This window comes from Myotis yumanensis, unplaced genomic scaffold, assembly GCF_028538775.1.
Source record: "Myotis yumanensis isolate MYYU_CA2020_CCGP unplaced genomic scaffold, mMyoYum1.0.hap1 SCAF_11, whole genome shotgun sequence".
In the NCBI taxonomy this organism is placed as follows: domain Eukaryota; kingdom Metazoa; phylum Chordata; class Mammalia; order Chiroptera; family Vespertilionidae; genus Myotis; species Myotis yumanensis.
The window spans coordinates 27,492,315-27,506,015 of record NW_027223762.1 but is presented as its reverse complement, the minus strand read 5'-3'; the positions used below and the strand labels follow the sequence as shown (position 1 = coordinate 27,506,015).

At 38.1% G+C, this 13,701-nt stretch overlaps 1 protein-coding gene across 21 annotated transcripts in view; it reads left to right on the top strand.

The window, feature by feature from the left end:
• NRXN1 (neurexin 1) overlaps window positions 1-13,701 on the top strand; it is a 1,006,580-nt gene that overhangs the window by 269,550 nt on the left and 723,329 nt on the right. The gene's annotated exons all lie outside the window — the stretch shown is intronic.

Sequence of the window (13,701 nt, the reverse complement as noted above, 5' to 3'; positions counted from 1 at the left end):
TTTAAAAGATTTTTGCCATCTATAGATTTACAATATACAGTGTTACAGAAAATGTCAATGTAGCAAATTAGAACTCAGAAACTTAGAGTCTAGTTCTAGCTTAGGTTGCAGGTAATAGTCCTACAGACAATTTAGAAATCCTGGTATTTTAAATCTGGTGTTAAGAGAGCACTGATTCAAACCATATGCCAAAGGTGAAGATGGTGAGGCTCAGAGACATTTAGTGACATATCCAAGACAGACCTGGAGACAGTTCTATCTGTCCCTCCAGAGCTCTTCTCTGATACCAACTATGCAGTCAGGATGCTGCCTTCTAACCTCTGGGGTTCTGCTCACTCTTTACCTTCACAATTGTGAGAATTTTTTTAAATGTTTCAATTATATTTTGTTATTCTTGGAAGGTGTAAACTTGTTCCGTAGTCCTTAATATATCTGAGAGTCATTGGGCTTTCCTTGAATTATGTTTGATGCATGATTATTGAGGCAGTTTCTCCTCCCTGCCTCAAATTTAAAGCTTTTATTGGATTGCCAATAATTTTTTTTAAATTGTGTGAGATTTCAGAAAAGTTGCCAGTATCTGCTGGTTTCCACAAAAGAACTCACACGCTCTGTGTGAACTCTCTAATGGCTGAGAGTATTGCAATATTTTGTTATTATTGCTCAGAAAAAACTGCAATTTCCATGCCTTATTTTTTTAATCCTCACCCACAGATATGTTTTTCATAGATTTTAGGGAGGGAGTGAGGGAGTGAGGGAGAGAGAGAGAGAGAGAGAGAGAGAGAGAGACAGGGAGAGAAAGATCGATGTGAGAGAGAAACATTGATCAGTTGCCAATGGTATGCGCCCTGAATGGGAATCAGACCTGCCACCCAGGTGTGTGCCCTGAATGGGAATCCAACCTGCCACCTTTCTTTGTACAGATGTACAGGACAACACTCTAGGCAGCTGGAGCTACTTCGGCTTTAGTTTCCATACCTTTATAGTACAAAAAAGTGGAGCTTTTTGTGTGACATTCTGTTAGTTCTGAATAAGTTAGACACTGGATGGCTATGTATTGTTTAAAGGCAGGCAGAGAGCAGGCATTTGATCCAGAGAATTGCTTTTATCATTTGGGATACACACAATTCCTACTTCCATCAACCTAGGGAGGTCAGTGGCAAGCAGGTCAGAGTCAGTGGAATATTAATGCAGTTTAGTAATGTGATGCCGTTTATGTGAAAATTTACCAAGTGCATCAGCAATATTGAATTTTAAAAAGAAAATCAGCCTCAATGGGTTTTTCCTAAAACAAGTAATTTCACTGAATTCAGCAAGAATTATTAATTTTTTTTTAAAAGTGAACATGATCTAAAACTCGATTCTTAGAAAGGTCATACTCTGTGGTTGGTACTCTGAAAGCCAAATGCAACTCTATCTTGAGTTTTTTTCATTTATGCCATTGTAAACCAGCAGTTGCCCTCAAAAATAGCATTTAGTCTAAAAAGTAATTCTGTAATTACATATTTTGCAGCAGGTACATTTTCTAAGCAATTTATAATACCTATTTGTAGTCATTCTCTTTAGAATTTACATGTTTTTAGAAATGTGCTTTCCATACATCTTCCTGGATAAGCCTTTGCAACTCGGATATGTTGGTACTCTAGTGTTTTCTTACAAAATTCTAGCACCCTTGATTTAAAAGCAAAATTTTTTAAAAATGAAGATCTTGGAGAGAGAAAATGGCGGAGGCTTAGACAGACGTGTTGGTGCTTTGTCCCGGACCAGATAGGGGCGAGCAGCTGAAACGGGTAACAATCGGCCCGATCAAGCTGGGGAGGTTCAGCTGAGAGACAGTCTGCAGCCAGGAAAGACAGAAAACTCCTAAAAAATGCGGATGGTTAGAGATTGAGGCTGAAACCTCCCCCTGGGCGCCAGCGCAGCGGCGAGACCACGCCATCTCAGGCAGCGTTCACCGGCATCCAGAGATCGGCTACTGACCCGGAGGCAACGATTCGCAAACAGCGCGACTGCAAGAGCCAAGGGGAGACCTGCACCCCTCCACGGAAAGATTCAAGCAACAGCGGCCTCCTGATCACCACACGCTCTGCCTGGGGAACAGTTGCTGAGTCTGAAGCCACCCTCCACCAGCCAGAAGAGCCACCACAACTGTGAACAGCACCCATCAGAGGCTCTGCTATCAACAGAGGAGCCGCTGCTACCACAACCGCCCAAGGAGCAACCACAGACCGAGGAGCCACTGCCACCCAGGGAGCAGCCACTGCCACCCAGGGTCCAGCCACTGAACGATTCAACAACAAGTAATGTCAGTGAGGTCAAACATGGGTAGACAAAGAAACCCCCAAAGGAAAGAAAAGGAGGACTCGCCAGAAAAGCAGCTAAGTGAGACAGAGATATGCAACATGACGGAAAAAGAATTCAGAATAAGGTTCCTAGAGTACATGCACCGGATGTTCAAGAAGCAAGAAGAAACAGATGAAAAACTCAACTACGTATGCAAGAAGCTAGAAGAAACAGATGAAAAAATCAACAACTTAAGTAAGTCCCAAGAAGAAATGAAGAGCGACATAGCTGCAATAAAAAACACCATTGAAAGTATCAACAGTAGACTGGGAGAAGCGGAGGACCGAATCAGTGAATTAGAAGACAAGGAAGCAAAACACACTCAAACTGTACTGCAAATGGAGAAAAAAATTAAAAGACAGGAGGAGAGCCTAAGGGAACTTTGGGACAACATGAAACGAAGCAACATACGAATAATAGGGGTGCCAGAACAACAGAAAGATGAACATGGATTAGAAAACCTATTCGAAGAAATAATATCAGAAAACTTCCCTGAGGTGGGGAAGAAAAAAGTCACTCAAGCCCAGAGAGTCCCAAACAAGGTGAACCCGAAAAGACCCACACCAAGACACATCATAATTACCATGGCAAATGTTCAGGATAAAGAGAGAATCTTACAGGCTGCAAGAGAGAGGCGGAAAGTAACATACAAGGGATCTCCCATTCGATTATCAAATGATTTCTCAACAGAAACACATCAGGCCAGAAAAGAATGGACGGAAATCTACAAAGTGATGCAAAGCAAAGGACTGAATCCAAGAATACTCTATCCAGCAAGGCTATCATTCAAAATTGAAGGGGAAATAAGAAGCTTCACAGACAAAAAAGGGCTAAGGGAGTTTATCACCACCAAGCCAGCCATGCAAGAAATGCTAAAGGGACTGGTGTAAAAGAAGAAATATCAAGCTCAGAAATAAATCAGCCACACACACACACAAAAAAAGAAATGGCTACAAACAAGTACCTTTCAATAATAACTTTAAATGTAAATGGACTAAATGCTCCAAATAAAAGACATCGAGTGGCTGAATGGATAAAAAAACATGACCCATACATCTGCTGTCTACAAGAGACCCACCTCATTGGAAAGGACTCACACAGACTGAAAGTGAAGGGATGGAAAAATATCTTTCACGCAAATGGAAAGGAAAAGAAAGCTGGGGTAGCAATACTTATATCTGACAAAATACATCTCAAAGTGAAGGCCATAACCAGAGATAAGGAAGGCCACTTCATAATACTAAAGGGATCAATACAACAAGAAGATATAACCCTGGTAAACATATATGCACCCAATGCAGGAGCACCCACATACATAAGAAAACTTCTGGAAGATATCAGGGGAGATATCGACAATAACACAATCATAGTAGGGGACTTTAATACACCACTGACATCACTGGATAAATCCGCTAGACAAACAATCAGCAAAGAAACAGCAATCCTAAATGACTCACTAGATCAGATGGACTTAATTGACATCTTCAGAACTCTACACCCCACAGCTGCGGAATATACATTCCTCTCAGGTGCTCATGGGACATATTCAAAAATAGACCACATATTGGGTCACAAGCAAAGTCTCCACAAATTCAAGAAGATTGAGATCATAAAAAGCATCTTCTCAGACCACGATGGCATAATGTTAGAAATAAACTACAATAAAAACAACCCAAAATACTCAAACACTTGGAAGCTGAATAGCATGTTATTAAATATTGATTGGGTTACCGATGACATCAAAGAAGAAATTAAAAACATCCTGGACACTAATGACAATGAAAACACAACAATCCAAAACCTCTGGGACACAATGAAAGCAGTCCTGAGAGGGAAGTTTATAGCTCTACAGGCCTATCTCAAAAAACAAGAAAAAATGGTAGTTAATCATCTAACTCTACAACTCAAAGAATTAGAAAGAGAGCAACAAGAAAACCCCAGAGTGAGCAGAAGGAAGGAGATAATAAAGATTAGAGCAGAAATCAATGACATAGAGACCAAAAAAACAATACAGAAAATCAATGAAACCAAGAGCTGGTTCTTTGAAAGGATAAACAAGATTGACAAACCCCTCGCCAGGCTCACCAAGAAGCAAAGAGAAAGGTCCCAAATAAACCAAATCAGAAATGATAGAGGCGAAATAACAACAGACCCCACAGAAATACAAATGATTGTTAAACAATACTACGGGCAACTCTACTCCAACAAACTAGACAACCTGGAGGAAATGGACAAATTCCTAGAAAAATACAACATTCCAAAACTCAATCAGGAAGAATCTAAAAACCTCAATAGGCCAATAACTATGGAAGAAATTGAAGCAGTCATCAGAAAGCTCCCAGCAAACAAAAGCCCAGGGCCAGACGGCTTCACAGGGGAGTTCTACCAAACATTCAAGGAAGAACTAAAACCTACCCTCCTCAGACTACTACAAAAAATTCAAGAGGAAGGAACACTTCCAAGCTCATTCTATGAAGCCAGCATCACCCTAATACCAAAACCAGGTAAAGACATCACAATGAAAGAGAATTACAGGCCAATATCCCTCATGAACATAGATGCCAAAATCCTCAACAAAATCTTAGCAAATCGGATCCAGCAGTACATCAGAAGGATCATACACCATGACCAAGTAGGATTTATCCCAGAGATGCAAGGATGGTACAACATCCGTAAATCAATAAATGTGATACATCACATAAACAAATTGAAAGAAAAAAACCACATGGTCATATCAATTGATGCAGAAAAAGCATTCGACAAAATCCAACACCCATTTTTGATAAAAACTCTCAGAAAGGTGGGAATAGAAGGATCATACCTCAACATAATAAAAGCCATATATGACAAGCCCACAGCCAACATCATACTCAATGGACAAAAACTAACACCATTTCCCCTAAGAACAGGAACAAGACAGGGATGCCCACTCTCACCACTCCTGTTCAACATAGTACTGGAAGTATTAGCCATTGCAATTAGGCAAGAAGAAGAAATAAAAGGCATCCAAATTGGAAAAGAGGAAGTAAAACTGTCCTTATTTGCAGATGACATGATATTATACATACAAAACCCTAGAGACTCCATCAAAAAGCTACTAGACTTAATACATGAATTTGGCAATGTAGCAGGATACAAAATTAACCCCAAGAAATCTGAGGCATTTCTATACACCAATAGTGAACTTTCAGAAAGAGAGATTAGAAAAACAATCCCATTTACCATCGCACCAAAAAAATTAAGATACCTAGGAATAAACTTAACTAAAGAGGTTAAAGACCTCTACTCAGAAAACTACAGGACGTTGAAAAAAGAGATAGAGGAAGACATAAACAGATGGAAGAACATACCATGTTCTTGGATTGGTAGAATCAACATCATTAAAATGTCCATACTACCCAAAGCAATCTATACATTCAACGCACTTCCCATTAAAATACCAATGGCCTTCTTCAAAGATCTAGAACGAACTCTCCAAAAATTCATCTGGAATAAAAAAAGACCCCGAATAGCTGCAGCGATCCTGAGAAAGAACAAAGTAGGTGGGATCTCAATGCCAGATATCAAACTGTATTACAAAGCCACTGTTCTCAAAACTGCCTGGTACTGGCACAAGAACAGACATATAGACCAGTGGAATAGAATAGAGAGTCCAGAAATTAGCCCGAACCAATATGCTCAATTAATTTTTGACAAAGGAGGCATGAACATACAATGGAGCCAAGATAGTCTCTTCAATAAATGGTGTTGGGAAAATTGGATAGATATATGCAAGAAAATGAAACTAGACCACCAACTTACACCATACACAAGAATAAACTCAAAATGGATAAAGGACTTAAATGTACGACAGGAAACCATAAAAATTCTAGAAGAATACAAAGGCAACAAAATCTCAGACTTATGCCAAAACAATTTCTTCACTGATACAGCTCCTAGGGCAGTTGAAACTAAAGAGAAACTGAACAAATGGGACTACATCAAAATAAAAAGCTTCTGCACAGCAAAAGAAACCATCAACAAAACAACAAGAAAACCCACCTCTTGGGAAAACATATTTGCCAACGTCATATCTGATAAGGGCTTAATCTCCAAAATTTATAGGGAACTCATACAACTTAACAAAAAGAAGATAAACAATCCAATCAAAAAATGGGCAAAGGATCTAAATAGACACCTTTCAAAAGAGGACATTCAGAAAGCCAAGAGGCATATGAAAACATGCTCAAAGTCACTAATCATCCGAGAGATGCAAATCAAAACAACAATGAGGTACCATCTCACACCTGTCAGAATGGCCATCATCAACAAATCAACAAACGACAAGTGCTGGAGAGGATGTGGAGAAAAAGGAACACTTGTGCACTGCTGGTGGGAATGCAGACTGGTGCAGCCACTATGGAAGGCAGTATGGAGGTTCCTCAAAAAATTGGAAATGGAACTCCCATTTGACCCTGTGATCCCACTACTAGGAATATATCCCAAGAAACCAGAAACACCTATCAGAAAGGATATATGTAACCAGATGTTCATAGCAGCACAATTCACCATAGCTAAGATCTGGAAACAGCCTAAGTGCCCATCAGTAGATGAATGGATTAGAAAACTGTGGTACATCTACACGATGGAATACTATGCTGCTGTTAAAAAGAAGGAACTCCTACCATTTGCAACATCATGGATGGAACTGGAGAGCATAATGCTAAGTGAAACAAGCCAGTCAATGAAGGAAAAATACCACATGATCTCACTCATTCATGGATAATAAAGACCATTACAAACTTTTGAACAATAATAGATACAGAGGCAGAGCTGCCTCAAACTGATTGTCAAACTGCAGTGGGAAGGCCAGAGAGAGTTGGGGGGCAGGAGGGAGGGGAGTAAGAGATCAACCGAAGGACTTGTATGCATGCATATAAGCATAACTAATGGACATAAGACACTGGGGGGTAAGGGAAGGTAGGGGTTTGTCAAGGGCGGGGGGCGGGGGGGGGAAAAAAGGACACTTATGTAATACCCTTTGTAATACTTTAAGCGAAAAATAAAAAATAAAAATAAAAAAAAAAAAAAAAAAAAAAAAAAAAAAAAAAAAAAAAAAAAAAAAAAAAAAAAAAAATGAAGATCTTTAAGGGAAAGACTGTCTTCACCATGGGATCCTTATTATAATGTCTTTGGGTTACTGTCAATAAGCTTCTTTATAATGAACTCTTTTGGCCATTTGAGTAACTGAACTTTCCTTGAATAACCACATCTTATAGGCAATAGTGTGACTGAGAAATTGCAAAATATCACCCTTGTATATTTATTTGCATGGAGGATAGAACAAGGCTCTTCTATATAGAAAGTTATCCTCCAAAATTATTAAGTGGTTGAGAATTATTCACATTTGAAAGTCATTCATGTCCTCCTCCCACAAAGAGTCTCCTGAATTCAAAAGTTACTAATATTATATAAGCATAGAAGTTAAGATCATTAACTTCAGAATTACTACGACCTTGCTTCAAATTCCAGCTCTAATGTTTGTATTTTGCAACCCCCTTTTAAGCTTTTTAAGTTCAATTTTCTCATATTTAAAATGGAAATAATACCATATGTCTCAGAGAGCAATGGGGATAGTCAAATAAAATAATGTGTCTGAATGGTGCAGTTAGAGTTCCATAAGTGAGAGTTTGTTGTTGGTCTCAGGCCATTATGTCTTTCTTTTAATAATTGTCAAGCACTGGCCATTTATCCCATTGTCAGAATTATGTGTCAGAAATTAGGACCAACATCTCAACTAGTTAATTTTTATTATTTTTAATTTAAGATATTATTGCAAGGTCCATTTATGTATTTGACAGATATTGGCCATGCACTGCTATAAGGCCTGAGGGTGTAGCAATGAGCAAAAACAGACATGGTTCCTGTCCTCCAATATTCTTAAAGAATAAAGACACTAGGGAGTTTCACAAATAAATCTAGGATTGGCAGCTAGGACGGAGAGGAACACGGAGCTGTAGGAATCTCTCCTCCACTGATTTGGCCTAGTCAAAGGCCCTGAGAAAATATTTCCAAACAAATGGTGTTCCTGATGGAATTGGAAGGATGAATGGGAGCCAAACAGGGGAAGAGAGAAAAGTAGTTCCATGTGGAGAAAATCAGTTGTTCAAAGGACCTGTGTTAGGATGGAGAAGGGAGAATGCAAGTGAAAGGTTATCATTGCTGGAATATAGGGAGCAGGGAGACAATGGTTTGAAATCAGACTGGATTTTATTTCTGGAACAAGCCAATCCAGGGCTTCAAGGTTATATTAAAGAGTTTTACTTTTATTCTAAAATAACAAAGGTTTTGTGATGAGCTAATATGATCAGATTTGCTTTCACAGATTGGTTGTTTGCAATGAATGTGTGAGGACCCATTAGGAAGACTTTGTAATAGTTCCTGTTATAATGCCTTGGACCTGGGTGGAGATAGTGAAGATGGAACGTTGGCCTACATCTGATGTATATATTATAGGGTGAGGCAGAGAGTGGTATCATGAATAATAAAGAGAAGATGCCAAATAGGCAGTTTGACCTGAGAAAAGAGATCTGTGCTTGGATTAAGTATTTGTGAGTTATCTGGGTGTAGGCACTAATATAGTGGAGTTGGCATAGAAAAGGCAAAGGAAATTACTGAGTTATAACAAAATTAATGGGTTTTTTTTAAAAAAAAACAAGGCAATGAAAAGATAGAGGCAAGAGTTTTACTAAAATGAGTTTTACTGTTATATCTCAGATGGACATTGGATATACTGAGCTCATAGTTAATTGTCATTTATTGGGATCTAAGCTAGTGTTTGTAAATTTTTCAGTGACTTGTAGAGGTGTTTGTGGTACAAGGAGAGATACTATGTGTGGAAGTTAGTCCAATGGAATCAAATGTCCTTTGAGAATCCCTCAAGAAAACAACCTATTCTCTCTCCCACCCTCCTCCTCCCTTTTCTTCCTCTTTCTGCTCTCCTTGCCCCTGTCCATCTCTCTCTCTCGGCTTCAGCTAACTTTAAAAAGTATTTTTAAATGAGCAAGAATCAAATATATAAGCCATCTCTGAATTCTTTAGAGTATATGTTATGTGCTCTTCACTCCTGTTTCTATCTCATTGTTCTTATTTTTCCTTTTTCCTATATGCTTGGTTGATTTTGTTACATTTTTAAATTATTTATTTATTGCTATTTTGTGTCCATCTTTGTTAGCCATAAAGTGACTTATAAAATATATATTTTTGAAATATTTTAGAGTATAAACAAGTGAAAATATAAAATCGATAATTATTGGTTTGGTGAAGTTTTCCCTAAATATTTCACAAATGTATCTAGCAGGCAAATGTGTCTTGGCATCTTTCTCCTTGTGATTTGTATTTAAGATTGACAATAAAAGAAAGGGGTATTAACTCTTAAGAGTTCAAAATTCTGCCTTTTTATTTAAGCTTTTACATTCAATATGGATAGGCTAACGCCACTTCACTCCAAAGGCTACATAGAAAAATTTGAAGAAGTAGAATATCTTCCAGCACATCCTTCACCTTGAAGTGGATTTTTTTAAAAGAATGTTTGTACATAGGTATGTTGTAGCCAAAGAGTTGGTCTTGATACATATCTAAAGGCTGGTTTTTCAACTGGTTATCATTTGTTGACATTGGACATGTTGGAGTCCTGTATGCACCTTTTTCTTTCTTTCTTTCTTTCTTTCTTTCTTTCTTTCTTTCTTTCTTTCTTTCTTTCTTTCTTTCTTTCTTTCTTTCTTTCTTTCTTTCTTTCTTTCTCTCTCTCTTTCTTCCTTCCTTCCTTCCTCCCTTCCTTCCTTCCTTCCTTCCTTCCTTCCTTCCTTCCTTCCCTCCCTCCCTCGCTCCCTCCCTCCCTCCCTCCCTCCCTCCTTCCTTCCTTCCTTCCTTCCTTCCTTCCTTCCTTCCTTCCTTCCTTCCTTCCTTCCTTCCTTCCTTCCTTTCTTTTTTCCCCCCCTGGATTAATGTGCTTGGAATAATTCAGTTGTGAAATATATTACCTGTATACCTTGAAATGTGTCTGCTCTTTTTTGCCAACAGAATAGAGAGAAGGAGTTTTGTTGGTATGTGTATGTGTGTGTATGTGTTTTCTGTTGAAAATGTTTTAAGTTTTAGGTACACTGTTAGAGAAAGCATTTCTCTACAGCTCATTTATTTTATAGAGACTGCCAGAGTGGGTTGAGGACCTTTGGTGAGCAGGCAGTGGGCCTTTGAGCCAGGTACTTGTTCTCACTTCCTTATGATGATATTTGATGGTTCATTAGAATTCTGTCTTCACACCTAGGGAAAAAGAAAGAAAGCATAAGTAGGGTGTTTATTGTCAAGATAAAGAAAAAAACAGGTAAAACACTTAGGGCTATTGAAGTTTTATCTTGTTAGAGAAGACCAAAGAAATACCAAGCACGCTTCCTAGAGAAAGGGAGGGACCCCGTTTATTAACACTAGTGGACTCTGGGAATAACTTCCAAATCAGAGTGAAGAAACATACAGAGAGCCCGTCTATATATATCCCGCTGGGGTCTTTGTCTTGCAGATATGCCCCCTACCCCCTGCCCCCTTCATGGGCCTGCCTGAAGGCCCCCAAGTGTCAGGCCACATCCAGTGGTCCCTCCTGGCACCAGCATAACAACCCTCCCCCCCGCAGGGCAGTGCATTGTTCACAGTTCCATGGCCTCTGCATTTAGATAATAAATTCTGCAAGGCCAGTTTCCTCCTCAATCTTAGTCACTTTATCTTGGAATGGTGACTTGCCCTGGTTTTATTCTGGATCCACATTGACTAGGATCAATGCAGTACTGAGGAAGACAGGCTCTGCCTGGAAGCAGCACCTTATGTTCCACTGAAAAGTGCTTCTTTCTGAACTAAGAATTTACTAGAGATTAGGGTCAAAGATCAAGGTTTAAGGCAAGGTTTCTGCAGCTTGGTATTGTAGACATTTTGGTATAGATAACTGGTTGCCATGAGTGCCTGTTCTGTATATTGTACGATATTTAGCTGCATACTGTGCCTCTACTCACTATATACCAGCACCCTCTCCCCCACCACACACACTTAGTTGTGACAACTAAAAAAAAGACATTGCCACATGTCTGGGGGGGGGGGGGGGCGCAAAATCACCCCTGATTTATAATTCTAGCTTCAGGTAATTTAAGAATAACTTTTAATAGTTAAGGCTAATTAAAATCTGTGATCATGAACATTTCAGACCTATACCCCACTCACACATACATGCAAACATAAAAAAAAAATAGAACTCTTAGGTAGTTAAAGCATTTTAAAAATATATTATACATTACTCTAAAATAAGAATGAAAACAGCATCTTTGTGTGTTCAATCTAATTTTATTTTTAGAAATATCCTAATAAACCATTGACTAAACCTGCAGAAAATTGGTTTTCTTTAATCTCATTTTCAATGGTTGATCATTATCAAAACTGTATTATAGAGCGTTAATCCTCTCTAAAGATTAGCAACCCTGGAAGATCATGCCAATTCTCATTACATGTTGGTGTCTTTATCCAACAGTTGATTCTGGTAGTCTGATAAAAATAAGTCATGACTATATTTACTTTTTCATTAAGTGCAATTGTATTATCTGTCTAAAGGAATGAAACATTACAGAGAAAAGAATAGTCTGCAGAGATAAGTAACAGTCATTTATCACGATTGGCCATTATTCGCTTAATGCTCATTTTTCATCCCAAATAAGTAATTGTTAGGAAAGTTGGCTTTTTTTGTGGTATATTTTGTTATTGTTGTTTTCTTTCATTTGTCATAATATAAAAGAAACATAAATTATACAAGTTGAGAAAAATGTCGGCTCAGTCTATGATGTGGGCAATAAAAATAAATTACTTTCTAATTTTTACTTCTCTTATTTTGGGTTGTTTTCATCAGTTAATTTATTCAATTAAATTTGATTTTTCTATAAGTGTACCAGCACCTTACAAAGTGCTGGTCCAGTCATCAGTAAAATCAGGTTTTGGTCTACACAAATGTTTTCCTATTGCATCATTTAAACCTCTGAAATGTTAAATGTTTATTTATAGTATAATTAAAAAGGCTTTCCCCTCATTCAGTATTTCACCCAGTGAATGACAGGGCAGTTATATGAATAATTCTAAAGCTGGAGTAGCTTACTGTATTTTTAGTTAAGAATAACAAACTCGAGTCTGGTTTTGAGGGCACTGGCTCCACTGGAATCTGTGCTACTTGATGTAATAGCATATAAATATTTGGTTGTGAATCAGAAAACAGAATCCTGTGTACTAGAAGAACATTTACTGAGATCAAGCTTTCTTTTATTGTTCTTAGTTCAGTGCTTCTGATTTTTAGTTTAATTTGGGAATATCCTGAGTCAGAAGAGCAATGGATCCTGCAGGTATAAGAAGTGGACATAAGTTGCCCAGCCGGCCTGGCTCAGTGGTTAAGTGTCGACCTATGAACCAGGCCAGTTCGATTCCAGGTCAGGGCACATGCCTGGGTTTACTGGCTTGATCCCCAATAAGGAGTGTGCAGGAGGTAGCCAATCAATGATTCTCTCTCAGCATCAATCAATGATGTTTCTATCACTCTCTCCCTCTCCCTATCCCTCTGAAATCAATAAAAATATATTTAAAAAAATAATTGGACATATGAGTGTTCTGTACATGGAAGCAGTAGATAGAGGCAAGGAACAAAGGTTTACTAAAATATGTGTTTCACCGACATAGATAATCCTTACTTGATTCCCTTTTCTATAATTTCTTGAGAGGCAGATTTAAAAGAAAATTCAAGTCATACAAGTTTTACTGTATTTTACTTTAAATCTGGGAGGATTTCTGACTAAACAGCTTTCCTTAAAATATTCCTATGGTAATCTTATAAGTACATATATATTTGCAATTCTAAGCAAGTATAAAATTTTAAAAAAGATGTGATTTACATATTTTAGGCTCACTGAAAATTCAGATAGTATTGCTTACCTTCTTTACTACTGAAACTCTGGTAAAGGATCACTACTGCTCCTCTGAGCAGCTGATCGCCGACCTCAGGCCTTGCCCGAAGTTTTCCTGTTCTAATAGTAATTATGATGCTCAATTGTTGGCTGAGAACACTGAGTTGGGCCCAGTACATTCCCAGAAATGTCTTTTCTCTCCTTCGGTTCCCTTGAGTGTTTTCTTTTCACTTTCCTTATTTTTCTCTCTTCATTCTAGGAAGAAAATCATGGCATATTTTTTCATGTCTATATGTAGGAATATAAGAAATATTATACTTTTAAATATTCACTTTTCTACTTTATTAGAGATTTGAGGAAGTACATGTGGTTGTATATCTAGCCTGAAAGGCTGTATATAAAC